The sequence below is a fragment of the Rana temporaria genome, chromosome 2, assembly GCF_905171775.1.
Source record: "Rana temporaria chromosome 2, aRanTem1.1, whole genome shotgun sequence".
Classification (NCBI taxonomy): Eukaryota; Metazoa; Chordata; class Amphibia; order Anura; family Ranidae; genus Rana; species Rana temporaria.
This window is the reverse complement of record NC_053490.1, coordinates 3,425,859-3,441,805: the sequence shown is the minus strand read 5'-3', so window position 1 is coordinate 3,441,805 and position 15,947 is coordinate 3,425,859. Positions and strand designations below refer to the sequence as shown.

At 43.6% G+C, this 15,947-nt stretch overlaps 1 protein-coding gene and 2 pseudogenes across 2 annotated transcripts in view; 1 reads left to right on the top strand and 2 right to left on the bottom strand.

Moving 5' to 3' along the window:
• LOC120928403 (zinc finger protein 300-like) overlaps window positions 1–15,947 on the bottom strand; it is a 1,021,177-nt gene that overhangs the window by 151,715 nt on the left and 853,515 nt on the right. The window lies entirely within an intron of this gene.
• Window positions 1–15,947, top strand: part of LOC120928420 — a 399,135-nt pseudogene that overhangs the window by 61,067 nt on the left and 322,121 nt on the right.
• LOC120928419 overlaps window positions 1–15,947 on the bottom strand; it is a 304,228-nt pseudogene that overhangs the window by 28,408 nt on the left and 259,873 nt on the right.

Here is a 15,947-nt window from a genome sequence, read left to right as displayed (position 1 = left end):
AAGGGTCTGATATGGATTTTGGGGGACCCCACAGCAATATTTTTTTCAATTTTAGCGTGGAGTTCCCCTTAAAATCTATACCAGACCCAAAAGGTATGGAAATGGTGTGGAGTTGCCCTTAAAATCTATACCAGACCAAAAGGGCCTGGTATGGATTGGGGGGGGGGGGGCATGCCATTTATTTTCTTAATTTTGTCATAGGGCCCCACTTAACCTCTTCAATACACTGTATTATATATTGTACACTGCACTACATACCCTGCACTATATTATATGTATACTACACTTACTGCACTGTATAGTCTGAACTGCAGTATATATACTATATGGATTGCACTAGATCATGGGTGCTCAACCTGTGGCTCTCCAGCTGTTTCAGAACTACAATTCCCATGAGGCATTGCAAGCTACTGACTGTTACAAGCATGACTCCCAAAGGCAGAGGCATGATGGGACTTTAAGTTCTGCAACAGCTGGAGAGCCACAGGTTGAGCACCCATGCACTAGATCAGGGATCCTCAAACTACGGCCCTCCAGCTGTTGCAGAACTACAAACCCCATGAGGCATTGCAAAACTCTGACATTTACAGACATGACTGGGCATGATGGGAATTGTAGTTCCTGAACACCTGGAGGGCCATAGTTTGAAGACCCCTGCACTAGATACTCTGCAGAAAAATTGGGCCTTGGTGTTGGTGGTGCCAGAACACTGTAACCCCTCACAGTTATTCTTGTTGGGTGCAGGAACGGGCCCTGCTGTTAAATTGTTTTTTTTAATTGTAATTACATGCCCCTGTTAAACAGGACAGAACAATTAGGCAGTGGGTGTTGGTGGTGCCCTAAACCTAAAATATTGTTGGAAGCTAGCATCATCAAGATTCAGGAATATGATAGTCGGCATAGGCAGTCTTCAAGGGATCCCAGATCCATAGCAAATTCAATCAGTTAAATCAGCATCAGGTGCTTGATAGCTGCTGATCCAGGACTGATTCATTTTTATAAATGTGAGCCTATCAATGGAGTCTGTGGACAGGCACACTCTTTGATCATTTACAAACCCTCCAGCAGCACTGAATGTGCGTTCAGAAAGCATGCTGGATGCAGAAGAGGGCAGTAGCTTGATTGCATATTGAGCAAGTTCTGGCCAGTGGTCCATTCCCAAGACCCAGTAACCCAGTGCATGCTTTGTTAGAAAGGTCTCCAAGTCTGCTCTTGCCCCTAGATATTCCTGCACCATGTAATGCAGACGCTGGCGATGGTTGCTTGAACCTCTCAGCCCTGGGCGCTGAGGAGTAAAAAATAGTTTAAAGGCATCGGTCAGCCGGCCACCTTCTCCACCGCTCTCCCTCTGACCGAACAAAGCCTCAGGAACACGTTGTCCAGCACCAGGAAATGGTAACCTCTCAGAGTCTGGAAAGGTGTTACACATGTATAAGATTATTGGGCCAGATTCACGTAGAAGTGCGGCGGCGTAACGTATCGTAGATATGCTATTCGTTTATAGCCGCTCCGTCGCGATCGCTCCCCGGAGCTGAAGAACGGGGAGAGCCGTATGTAAACACGGCTTCCCCGTGCTTCACTGTGGCGGCGCATCGATCGAGTGATCCCTTTTATAGGGAGACTCGATCGATGATGTCAGTCCTACAGCCACACCCCCTACAGTTGTAAACACACACTAGGTGAACCCTAACTCCTACAGCGCCCCCTGTGGATAACTCCCAAACTGCAACTGTCATTTTCACAATAAAGAATGCAATTTAAATGCATTTTTTGCTGTGAAAATGACAATGGTCCCAAAAATGTGTCAAAATTGTCCGAAGTGTCCGCCATAATGTCGCAATCATGAAAAAACGCTGATCGCCGCCATTAGTAGTAAAAAAAAAAATAATAAAAATGCAATAAAACTATCCCATATTTTGTAAACGCTATAAATTTTGCGCAAACCAATCGATAAACACCTATTGCGATTTTTTTTTTTTACCAAAAGTAGGTAGAAAAATACGTATCGGCCTAAACTGATGGAAAAAAACAATTATATATGTTTTGGGGATATTTATTATAGAAAAAAGTAAAAAATATTGATTTTTTTTCAAAATTGTCGCTCTATTTTTGTTTATAGCGCAAAAAATAAAAACCGCAGAGGTGATCAAATACCACCAAAAGAAATCTCTATTTGTGGGAAAAAAAGGACGCCAATTTTGTTTGGGAGCCACGTCGCACGACCGCGCAATTGTCTGTTAAAGCGACGCAGTGCCGAATCGCAAAACCTGGCCTGGGCATTTAGCAACAAAATGGTCCGGGGCTTAAGTGGTTAAATTAGGCGCGCTCCCGCGCCGGACCTACTGCACATGCTCCGTTTCGGAATTCCCGCCGTGCTTTGCACGCAGTGACGTAATTTTTTCAAATGACGACGCGCGAAGCGTAATTCCGTATTCCTGGACGACTTGCGCAAACGACGTTAATTTTTAAATTTCAACGCGGGAACGACGGCCATACTTTATACAGCATTACAATTGCTGTGTAAAGTTAGGGCAGGTCAAATAATGACTAAAATTGCGATGGGAAACTTGACTACGGACGACGTAGCGAACGTGAAAATCCGTCGTGGATCCGCCGTAACTGCTAATTTGCATACCCGACGCTGGAATACGACGCAAACTCCACCCAGCGGCGGAGGTATTGCATCCTAAGATCCGACAGTGTAAAACAATTACACCTGTCGGATCTTAGGGCTAGCTATGCGTAACTGATTCTATGAATCAGTCGCATAGTTAGAAACGGAGATACGACGGAGTATCTCTTTTGTGAATCTGGCCCATTGTTGCCTCCTCATTGCCTGATTCAGGGCCCATTCACACTAGAATGCAGTGCGGGAAAAGACACATTCCAGTGTGACTTCCCGCACTGCATTCCAATCAGACTGCCCTTAATGTCACCCCAAATGCAGGATGCAAACGCAGTGTGTTTACCCACACCAGATCACATGGTACAGAAGTAGCATGCACGGGGGTAGCCATGCGTCTCATAAATGGAGTACATGCAATACTTTTGGTGCAGTGCGATTTTAAGGTCATTCAAAATGAATGGGGCAAAAATCACACTGCACAGAACTGCATATGAATTGCCCAGGAACCACACAACATTCCCATGAGATTCCCATGCATTTCCTGGTGTGAATGGGCCCCTAACCTGATAATTGCAGTACTACCCCTCTACAGTCACATGCAGGGCAGTTGCAGTGCAGCCCCATTGAACTGCATTATCACATTCAGTGGCAGCAACATTCTGTTTAAGCACAGCATCGTGGCCGGGGCATGTGTACAGCTGGTAGCAGTTGTATGTTTAGTGTTCAGACAGGGGGTCAGTAAAATCATGGCTCAACCACCCGGTTTTACTTCCCCCAGACACATGTGTGAACAAGCCCTAAGGATCCTCTGAAACGGAACGGAGCCCACTTCAATCAGCAGAGGATCCATGAGCAGATCCCTTCCTGAATCAGAGCTGAACAGGATGGATGTCAGTTTTTTACATCTGTCCCCGTTTCTGTTTGTGGGAGGAGACACAGGAGGACCTGTGACAGTTCTATGGGTGGCTGGATGAAAACAGACTCCACTGTCTATTTACTGTCTGGTTACATCAGGCTTTCTCCGATGTGTCACATTTAGGTCCAGATAAATGGAGGAGGACACAGTCCTTTTTAAAAAAAATCTCCCCAGACCTGGAAGGATTCAGAGCTAGGTAGGTGTAAAACTTCCATTTACATCAGCCTGTCCCTAGGGCTGCATGGGCCTTCTGATCAGGTCCTCCTGATAGGGCTGCATGGACCTTCCAATCGGGTCCTCCTGACAGGGCTGCATTGACCTTTCCAATCAAGTCCTCCTGATAGGGCTGAATGGACCTGTCCGATCAGGTCCTCCTAATAGGACTGCATGGACCTGTTCGATCAGGTCCTCCTGATAGGGCTGCATGGACCTTTCCGATCACATCTTCCTGACAAATTGAGAGGAGGACCTGAAAGAAATACCCATGTGAAAGGACCCCTGTAGGTAACCAGAGTGCACTTACTGTATTTCTGCATTTCTATGACCTGTATTCAGCTGACAGCGGGCTAAAGTCTGCAGTCGCCAGATGTAAAAAATATTGGTACTATACAATAGGATGCTTCAAAAATGTTGGCACATGCAGATATATTAACCTTCCCTCTTCTTTTCCCAACAGGGATTGGGAATTGGTGGGGATGATAGACTGGGGGGGGGGGGCAGTTTTCCATTTTAGCCCCAGGATTTCCTTGTCCCAGCACTGGGTCAAAGGTAATCTGAATGAACTGAGGGGCTAGCTGGAGACAGTCCTTTTAAAAGTTTAGGATGTGCAGTGTTTCCTGGGAATGGGAGGAGGAGTCTTCTCTCTCAAAGATGTTGTCTTGAAAGACTTCTGGAAAAAATGTTACTCAGAATTTGCCTCCTATTGACTTCAATGGTGTTTGTATTTACATCGGCAATGTGTGGATTTTTAGATGGATTTGCGAAAAGGTGCCCACAAGTCAATCCCAAGCACCCCCCCCTCTCCCCCCATCACTATGCAGCACAATGCTCTAAATTAGAACAAAGAAATTAGATTCTCCTGCAGGAAATTTTAATAAATTCTCAATTTTACCAGCCAATGGGAATAATGGATTGTCCTCAATAAAATACAATACAAATATTTAAACATGTATAATATTGTACATATTCCTTCTATATATAAGATATATTTAATAATGAATGTAAAAAATAGAAAGTAACTTTATTTAATCCTTTATATAGAATTCTGACTTTTTTTTATTTTTTTCTGTATAGGTGGATTGACGATCCGAGTTTTTGGTCAGACTTGTCTTAAAAAAACGTCAGATGAGAAACGAGCCATATGAGTGTCTTAGGTGACGGAAAGTCTTTTCTTGCAATTCACTGGAGGATTCACGCAGGATTCAAAATATATCCGAGTTCTAAATGTTGTAAGTGTTTTGGATCCTCTTCAACATTGAGGACCTCAGAGGACAACAAGAGAGAAGTCATTTCAGTGTTCTGGAAGTGACAATGACTTTACAATAAAGTCCAACCCATGTATACATAAGAGGAGTCATTTCAGAAGATATTTCTTGTTTCGAATGTGATAAAGGTTTTACTATGGAGGCAAAACATATCACACACCAGAAGGTTCACACTGGAGAGAAGCCATATCAGTGTTCTGAATGTGATAAAACTTTTACAAAGAAGTGTAATCTTATCACACACAAGAGGATTCACACTGGAGAGAAGCCGTATCAGTGTTCTGAATGTGACAAAGCTTTTACAGCAAAGTCAAGCCTTATCATACACCAGAGGATTCACACTGGAAATAAGCCATGCAAGTGTTCTGAATGTGGCAAATCTTTTACAACAAAGAGAGAGCTGATCACACACCAGAGGGTTCACACTGGAGAGAAGCCTTATCAGTGTTCTGAATGTAACAAAGCTTATAAAACAAAGTCACACCTTATCAGTCACCAGATGACTCACACGGGAAAGAAGCGGTATGAGTGTTCTGAATGTAAAAAAGCTTTCGCAGAGAAGAGAGAACTTATCAGACACCAGATGATTCACACTGGAGAGAGGCCCTATGCATGTTCTGAATGTGACAAAGCTTACACAGACAAGAAAGGGCTTAACAGACATCAGAAAATGCACATTGAAGAGAAGCCATATGAGTGTTCTGAATGTGACAAAGCTTTTACACAGAAATCAACCCTTATCAGACACCAGAAGATTCACACTGGAGAGAAGCTGTATCAGTGTTCTGAATGTGATAAAGCTTTTATAGAGAGGGAAACCCTTTTCCAACACACAAGGGTCCACACCAGAGAGAAGCCATATCAATGTTCTGAATGTGGCAAAGCTTTTGCATGGAAGTCATATCTTATCAGACACCAGAGAGTTCACACTGGAGAGAAGCCATATCAGTGTTCAGAATGTGATAAAGCTTTTACAGCAAAGAAAAGTCTTACCACACACCAGATGGTTCATACTGGAGAGAAGCCATTTCAATGTTCTGAATGTGACAAAGCTTTTACAGTAAATGCCAGGCTAATCTATCACCAGAGAATTCACAATCTTCAGTGAGGAAACTCTGGAAGAAGGGGGGATATTAAAGGGGGGGAGCTAAGCTGCAATGAAAGACTTCAGGATGTCTCAGTGTCACACCTCATGTCATCTCACACATTAGTAAAACAAAGTATATTGCTATTAAAAAGAAAATATAAAATAAGTGAGCAAACAGGAATGTGATGGATGGACACTTTAGTATTTATGTCCATTGGGCACAGCCTAGAAAGACCTTGACTATTCTACATTTTGACAATTTTTTGGGCGGGCAACAATGAACCTTATTCCTTATGATTCTCATTTGTACCCTTTTTATGGGGCTTTGCCTGAACATGTAATGCATTTGCATGAATAACTAACTTTCTGTATTCTCAAATGTTTTCTTCATTGCCTGGTCCTGAGCCAATACATGACCAACACTGCCTCAGTACAGGGAGACTGGGTAGCAGTCAAGCGGCATCGTGCCAAGCCTCTGAAGCCTCAGTGGGAGAGTCCTTTCCAGGTTCTGCTGACAATTGCTATACCTGTCAATCATGGGGGTTCCAGCTAAGCCCATCGTGTACATTTTCCACTCCTCTTCCCATGATCAAGGCCTCCTGTCCATATTCCACCGCCTCTCATGGATGACAGTTTTGCAGACAGGGACACCAGCCAATCAGACTTCTCCATTCCATGAGAAAGCAACTTCTTAATCTGGCACAGGCCTTGCATCACCGAGCTGCAGCTGTTTTATGGGATGCATTCAACATTACAACCTTATCCCAGCTGGCTACTTGTGTTTTATTCAGTTATGATGAAAGTCGAATGCCTTGTACACACGATCGGATTTTCCATCGGGATAAACTCTGACTGATTTTTCAGATGGAATCCTGTTCAAGCGGTCTTGCATACACACTGTCACAACAAATTCCGACCATCAAGAATGCAGTGACGTACAACACTACGACGAGCCGAGAAAAATTAAGTTCAATGCTTCCGAGCATGCGTCAACTTGATTCTGAGCATGCATGTTTTTTCTCCATCGGAGTTCCCTACAGACGAACAGAATTTCCGATATACATTTTTTTCCGTTGGGGAAAAAAGAGAACATCTAAATCCCGATGGAAACAAGTCAGATGGGGCACACACACGGTCGAAATATCCGATGAAAAAAAATCTGTCGGACTTTTTCCATCGGAAATTCCGATTGTGTGCATTTTTGTTTTTAATATCTAGATTTTCTGTCCAATCTATTGGACATTTCCATAGACTAATCATACAGTACAGCTACTAGAGATCTGAACTTACAAAGTGCTGAGTATGTGGTCATATTCCTACAATGTCTACTGGGGGGACTGACATTTCTCTTATTGGGGTTCTCTTTATTGACAGAATGGACAGATCTATATTTTTTTGTGAAAAACAATTTTTGGACCCCAAAAACATTGTGTGACTATGGACAAAATCAATAATGACATAAATGGTGAAATCTGTCCTTAACCATTTTATTCCCCGGGCCGTTCTCTCCCTAAATCCCTTGTGTGTTTTTTTTCATTTATGGCAATGTTTCAGTTCTGCACATTATTAGCCGGAATCAGGTAGAGCGGGGTATATTTTGGCCGGCATAGTGCATCCCATTTGCACTACACCGACGTAACATAGTGAGGCAAGGCCAGTATTCACAAAGCACTTGCTCCATAAATTACTTTGGCGTAGTGCAAATGGGCCGGCGTAACCCTGCCTAATTCAAAGTAGGCATGTAGTGGGCGGGCTACATTTAAATTAACTGTGACCCCATGTAAATGAGGGCCGTTCGTACGATACGACATCGCCTCAATGCGTACAACGTGAACCTAACTTACACCCAGCCCCATTCACGTACAACTTACGTAAACGACGTAAAATCCGACGGCACTTCCGACTTCCATACCTTGCATGGGCTGCGCCATCTTTTTGGTGGTTTATCTTTACGCCGGAAAAACACCTTACATAAACGGCGTAGCTTACTGCAACGGGCGTACGTACGTTCGTGAATAGGCGTATCTTGCTCATTTACATATTTGACGCGTAAATCAACGTACACACCCCTAGCGGCCAGCGTAAATATGCACCCAAGATACGACAGCGTAGGAGACTTACGTCGGTCGTATCTTGGCAACAGTGAGGCGTATGTCATTTTAAGAATGCGCCCAAAGATACGACGGCGCACATTCGGACTTACGATGGCGTATCTACTGATACACCGTCATAAGTCTCTCTGAATCTGGGCCTCTATCTTTAGCATTCGTAGTCTACCCAAATGTATTATAGATCAACAGATTTTTGGGACTGATAGGGCTTTACCCACCTGAGCTCCGGAAGGTTTTAACTCTTTCATGACCAGGGCGTTTTTTTGCTATACAGCACTACGTTAGTTTAACTGGTAATTGCTCGGTCATGCAACGCTTTACTCCTATGAAATGTTTATGATTTGTTTCACACAAATAGCGCTATCTTTTAGTGGTACTTGATCACCGCTGTTTTTTTTTTTTTGCCATGTAAATTCAATTCAGTTATAAAACATATAAAAAAAATTGTTTATACATTTTGGCCAAAATGTATTCTTCTATATGTCTTTTGTAAAAAAAAAAAAAATGTGACAAGTACTGTATATATTCTGATGTACTGATGCCCTATCTCATTTCTTGGGGCCCCTAAAAAGCCAGGGCAGTACAAATACCCCCAAATGACTATTTTTTGGAAAGTAGATGGATATTTAGTAAGAGGCATGGGAAAGATGTCATTTTTCATCACCCCTTTTTTTTTTTTTTTGGAAAAAGAAGAAATTGAATGGTTTTTTTTTTTTTCCCGATTTTCTTTCCTCCTGTCACCACAGTGTCATAATATGACTGACTTGGCTGTGATTAGAGATACTGACTGGTGATGGTATGTTAAAAATGAATACATTGTTTTATTCATTTTTTCTTTTTACATTTTAAACAATTTTTTTGGAGTAGTTTAGTGACATGGTGCTACTCTGAGGGAGGGGGTTGGGGGTTGGATCAGGGATTTTCTTTGGTTTGCTGGTACAGTTATGGTCACTGTAACAGCAATGTTTTGCACTGTAATGAATGGGTTGCATGCATAACTATTGTGTGCTGCGATTGGCCCACAGTTATCACTTGGTACAGGGTGCTGTGATTGTCCCAGGTATTATGTGATATCTGTGGGTCAGTCACAGCATCACTACAGGAATCACAGCTGTTAGGAATATAATTCATTCATAGCAGCTTTGTTGACATTGTGTTCATGTGATCACATGGCGACGGATCCCACATGATCCCCGGGCCTATCACAGTGGATGGTTACTGGCAGCTGAAATGTGCTGTGTCTTGTGGACACATCGGCCAATGTAGCAGTGAGCTGCACTCCCCAGGGAATACCAACTTCCATCTATTCCCCACAATCGCTAATTCAGGATCGATTACATTTTCACCTCCCAAGGAGACTTAAAGCGGAGTTCCGGTAATTTCTTTTTACAAAGTCAGCGGCTACAAATACTGCAGCTGCCGACATTTAAAATATGAACACTTACCTGTCCTGGGCACCCGCAATGTCGGCACCCAAAGCTGATTTGTCCTTCAGCTCTCGGGTGCTGCCATCTTCGGTAAGGGAATCAGGAAGTGAAGCCTTGCTGCTTCACTTTCATGTTCCCTACTACGCATGCAAGAGTCACGCGGCCCCTGCTGTATTCTGGGACCTGTGTGTCTCCCAGAAGACATCAGGGGGGACAGAGGAGATACCGAACATGGCATAGATATCTGCAGATATCTATGCCCGGAAGTGGGAGCAAATACCTGTATTAGACAGGTATCTTCCCCCTCCCCCCTGAAAGGTGTCAAATGTGACACCGGAGGGGGAGGATTCCAAAAAAGCGGAAGTTCCATTTTTGGGTGGAACTCCGCTTAAACTTGATCACTGAAGCTAACATCACAATTTAATACATTTCAGACCATGCCCCCATATTCCTGACTATGCACCTGTCAAGGCCCCCACCCAAACCCAATACCTGGAGACTAAACCCCACACTATTGACTGACCCCCAGTTGCTCCCCAAGATATCCGCGCTAATAAAAGAATACTTTTAACACAACAACACCCCAGATGTTGACCCCATGATGGTCTAGGCGGCACATAAATGCTCCATTAGAGGGGAACTAATCGAAATGGGGGCACACTGTGAAAGAGAGAAGGCAATTAAGCCTTTAACAGACAAAATACACACACCTTGAAACACAACACAAACAGTCTTTAACTGAACGATCCGCTCAGATCTTGTTAGACACCAGAAAATCTCTTCAGCAGATGTTCGAAGCTAAGACAAAATGATTCCTATTCTTTCAGAAAAAAATCTACTACAAACGATAAGACAGGCAAATTCCTGGCAAGGGCCTTGAAAAGCGCCAAAGCCAATCAAAATATCGTAGGCATTCGGAATAAAGTAGGGAAGGTCGACATCACCACTGAAAAAATAGCCCGCCATTTCCATAACATCTATACTGATCTCTATAACCTCCCAAGTCCACACAAGAGACCTTCACTGAGAACCCTTCACTGGTTACCAGTAAAAGACAGAATCAATTTTAAAGCACTCTGTCTAACGCATAGATGTATCTATGGGAATGCTCCCCATTATCTATGCGAAAAAATAAAACTCATAATCCCAATCGCGTTCTGCGATCCACCAATCAAAATTTCCTCCAGATACCCAAAGCCAGATACAAGTCCAAAGGAGAAAGGAGATTCGCGGTCCAAGGGCCTAGACTATGGAACGCTTTACCAACCAGCATTCGATTGGAGGAGAACCACTTGACGTTCAGGAGAAAGATCAAGACTCATCTCTTTTGATACCAAAGGAGACAGGAACAACAAGCGCCCAGAGGCGATTAAGTTCGCATGTGCTGCGCTATATAAGTTTTCATTCATTCACACAAACCCGCACACGCCCAAGGTGATAGACTGCCAATAATCCAGACTTACCTAAAAGACTCTAAACTTCCCACTTTGAAAGGAGACAACGCTCTACATTTAGAAAGACCCATTGAGGCTTCAGAACTTATGCCGCGTACACATGACCGTTTTTCACGATTTTTTTTAATGTCATTAAAAACGGTCATGTGAGAGCTCCAGAGCATTTTTTCCGACGTGAAAAATGGGCATTAAAAATTTTGAACATGCTCTAAATTTTCATGTCGTAAAAAAATGGTCGTGTGTAGGCTTTAACAATGTGAAAAAAACGTGCATGCTCAGAAGCAAATTATGTGCTTGTTCTGGTAAAACTAGCGTTCATAATGGAGATAGCACATTCGTCACACTGTAACAGACTGAAAAGCACAAAGACTGAAAAGCACAAATTGTCTCTCACCAAACTTTTAATAACACAAAATCGGCAAAAGCAGCCCCAAGGGTGGCGCCATCCGAATGGAACTTCCATTTTATAGTGCCGCCGTACGTGTTGTATGTCACCGCACTTTGCTCAAGCATTTGTCACAATCGTGTGTAGGCAAGGCAGGCTTAACAACAATCGGGTTGAAAAAAAAAGTTTTTCTAGACCATTAAAAATGGTTGTGTACGCGGCATTAGAAAGGTTGTGAAAGACATAAAAGCAGGGAAAAGCCCGGGACCTGATGGGTTCACATCCATTTACTACAAGACATTCACAGACACACGCCTTGAGCCCAGCGGTGTATTTAGGTTTTGTGCTGCCCTAGGCCTGACTAAATGTGTGCACCCCCTAATTTAAATATGACACACCCCTTCCTGTCAAGGCCACTCCCTTCCTGTTTAAGACCCACCATGTCATCTGTAAAAAAAAAAAGTGTGCTGCCTCATCAGTGGCCATCAGTGCAGCTCAAGAATGCTGCCTCAGTGGGTGTCAGTGACCATCAGTGCAGTGCCGCCTCATCAGTGCCCAGCCCAATGGTGCAGCTTATCAGTGGCCACCAGTGCAACCTATCAGTGCTGACTGATTAGTGCAGCTTAAGAGTGCTGCCTCATCGGTGCAGCCTCATCAGTTTCATAATATCACAGCTTATTAGTGTATATGAATTATGTATTGATTATCACATGTGGCACTTTGTAGTACATGAGTTTTCACTGAATGTGGAATGTTTAAAGCGGAGTTCCACCCAAACATGGAAGCTCTGCTTCCTGTTTTTGACTGGTACCCTTCCCCATTTCCGGGAGAGGGTGCCGTTCCTTGGAAGTTTGGCCCTCCTCCACCGCCAGGCCATTCAGAAATCACAGCTTGCTTTGCACATGTGCAGTAGGGAACCAACTGTGAAGCTTCACTGCCAGTTTCCCATAACATGAATGGTGGCGGCAGCACCCGAGAACTAATCCAAAAATTGGCCGGGGTGCCGACATTGCGAGATCCCTGGACAGGTAAGTGTCCTAATAATAAAAGTCAGCAGCTACAGTATATGTAGCTGCTGACTTTAATATTTTTTCATGGGGGAGGGGGTTGGACCTCCTCTTTAATGAGTTTGCGTTGATCTCAGCATGCATGGAGCTCTTTGCACAAGCTGAAGTCAATGCAAACTCCGTAAACATTCCTCATTCAGTGAAAGTTCATGGACTGCGAAGTGCTCCATGCGTGATGAGATCAATGCAAACTTTGCAGTCCATGAACTTTCACTGAATGAGGAATGTTTACTGAGTTTTCAGCACCAATCACTTTACTGCAACAAGATCTGTATATTAATTTCCATATTGAGCCCTTATATGTGATTGGCGGCTCAGCACACATTACAAAAGTTGTGCAGTCAGGAGCAGCGGGGGATTTGTCACCTCAAGGAGTGAGAGGAATCAGGGAGCACCGAGTGTATGGGGGAGGGACAATGTATGACTGCATGGAGGAGGGAGGTAATGTATGACTGCATGGAGGAGGGTGGTAATGTATGACTGCATGGAGGAGGGTGGTAATGTATGACTGCATGGAGGAGAGGGTAATGTATGACTGCTTGGAGGGGTGGTAATGTATGACTGCATGGAGGAGAGAGGTAATGTAGGACTACATAGAGGGGGCAGTGTATATACGAGCTTCAAATATATTTATATATATGTGTGTGTGGGGGGGGGGGTTAGTGTATGGGGGAACACTGACTACTTGGAGAGCATTCTATGTATGGGGGGGAGGATGTCCATTTACCCAATCAGAGGGATATCCTGATTGGGTAAATCCTCTGGCTCTCATCCAAAGTTTAGATTTGCTGAATTCACAGGCTGCACCCGGTGCTGGGTTCCTCCTCGATTCTAGGCCATCCCGGCCCTCCCTGGAATAATTAGGAAGTTGATGATGATATTCTCCCCCTCCTCCTCGATAGACCCCACCCCGGACTGGGGAGACCATACAGTGTAGAAAGCTGCATGTGATATTGCACCCCCGCCCCCCCCTCGGACAAGCACGGCACACCGCCCATAATATTTTTTACAAGTGCAGTGCTAAAGCAAGCCGGCCGCTGTATTTGTGTGGGAGGCGGCCGTGGGAGCCGGGATTCGGAAAGACGGGTCTCGGGGGCTGTCACCAACACCTCTGCGCTCCCAGAACTCTCACCTCATAGGCATATAACATAAGCCTTAGATGTCAATCAGAAATGGAATCAGCAAACTTTCCTTCCAAGATCACAGCTGCGACTTCTCACAAAGGATTCCACCTCACATATAGGAAATTCCGTTCAACATGCAAAGTAAACAAGCTTCTAATGGTGCATTATCACTTAAAACCATTTATTAAACCTAAAAGTGCCTGCTTACAAAGTTAAAATAAAGATGTGCTATGAGAAAGACAAAATATTGGCGTTTACACCGCCTCTCATGTGACTTCCGGTCCGCGATGTGCTTCGACCATGCCCTACGCGTTACGTCACTTGACTTCCTCAGGGGAACAGGATTGGATGTTTGATTCTATTTATATTCTACAGACAGGAAGTGAATCTGATGACATTTTGTTGTAGATAAACGTCAGAGACAACATTAATGTGGCGCCCATTTTCCTATGGCTGGCGAATCATTACAAGTAATAAAAGTATATATAGGGACCTCATAGCCATTTTCTTGAAGTCCAAACTTTACCAATCTTTGTTCCAATCTGCATCAGACCAGCTTAAATCATGAAACAAAGAGAATACAACTAAAAACTGAATGAATAATTTTTAAATCCTGAATGGACACTGATGAGACCAAGCTTAAAGGGGTTGTAAAGTATTTTTTTTTTTCATAATAAGCATCATTTACCTGCAGACATTCCTCTTTTCACTTCCTCATTGTTCGTTTTTGCTCAGAAGTTGCTCTATTCATTCTCTGTTCTGTTCACTTCCTGCTTGTCTGATTGTTACTCACCACCGTGATGGGAGGGTTTACTGCGGTGGTCAGTGACGTGCCCCGCCCCCTCCTGGGAACTACATCTGTGCGGCAGGACACTCTCTACGTGTTAGAGACTTCAATGGAGGTGTGAATTACTGGGCGAGCCGCAATTCATACTGGGAAATGTACATGAACGAGCGCCGCAAACCAGAAAGTGAATGAGAGAACAGAAACTAGAATGCCGGAGGTGATATAGATGAAGGAATTTAATAGGTATTTACTCGTTTTTTAACAGAATCATTACACTATTCTGTCTGTCTACCTTGCAGACATTCATTTTAGGCAAAAATATGTTTTCCTTTACAACTCCTTTAAACATTCAGCCCGGAGGATTTGCCTGTCAAATGACCGGGCCACTTTTTGACAATTGCGCGGTCGTGCAACATGACACCCAAACAAAATTGACGTCCTTTCTTTCCCACAAATAGGGATTTATTTTGGTGGTATTTGATCACCTCTGCGGTTTTTATTTTTTGTGCTCTAAACAAAACAGGAGCGACAATTTTGAAAAAAAAAACAATATTTTTCACTTTTTGCTATAATAAATATCCCCATTTTTTTTAAAGCTAATTTATTCTCAGTTTAGGCCGATACGTATTCTTCCATATATTTTTGGTAAACAAAATCGCAATAAATGTTTATTAATTGGTTTGCACAAAAGTTATAGCGTCTACAAAATAGGGGATAGTTTTATGGCATTTTTATTACCATTTTTTACTAGTAATGGCGGCGATCAGCGATTTTTATGGTGACTGCGACATTATGGCGGACACATTGGACACTTTTTACGCTAATTTGGGACCATTCACATTTATACAGCGATCAGTGCTATAAAAATACACTGATTACCGTATAAATGTGACTGGCAGGGGTTAACCACTAGGGCAGTGTTTTTCAACTCCAGTCCTCGAGGCACACCAACAGGTCATGTTTTCAGGATTTCTTTTAGATGAAACGACTGTGGTGATTACTAAGGCAGTGAAACTGATCAAATCACCTGTTCAAAATAATGGAAAGCCTGAAAACATGACCTGTTGGTGTGCCTTGAGGACTGGAGTTGAAAAACACTGCACTAGGGGGCTAGGAATGGGTTAAATGTGTCCTAGGGAGTGATTCTAACTGTGTAGGGCTTACTGTGACACGTCACTGATCACTGCTGCCGATGAGCAGGAACAGACAATCAGTGTCCTGTCACTAGGCAGAACAGGGAGAGGCCTTGTTTACACTGGCCTCTCCCTGTTCTGCCGCTCTATGACACGATTGCGGGACACCGGCGGACATCGAGTCCACGGGGACGGTCATGGAGCTTGCAGCAGGGGAGTGCATGTGCTGCCAGCAGGAAATTGAAAGTACCGTAAATATACATTACTTTGCGCAGTTGTGCCATTCTGGCGACGTATAGGGTGCAGGACACGGTCAGCAAGTGCTTAATTTTGATATCATAGAAAT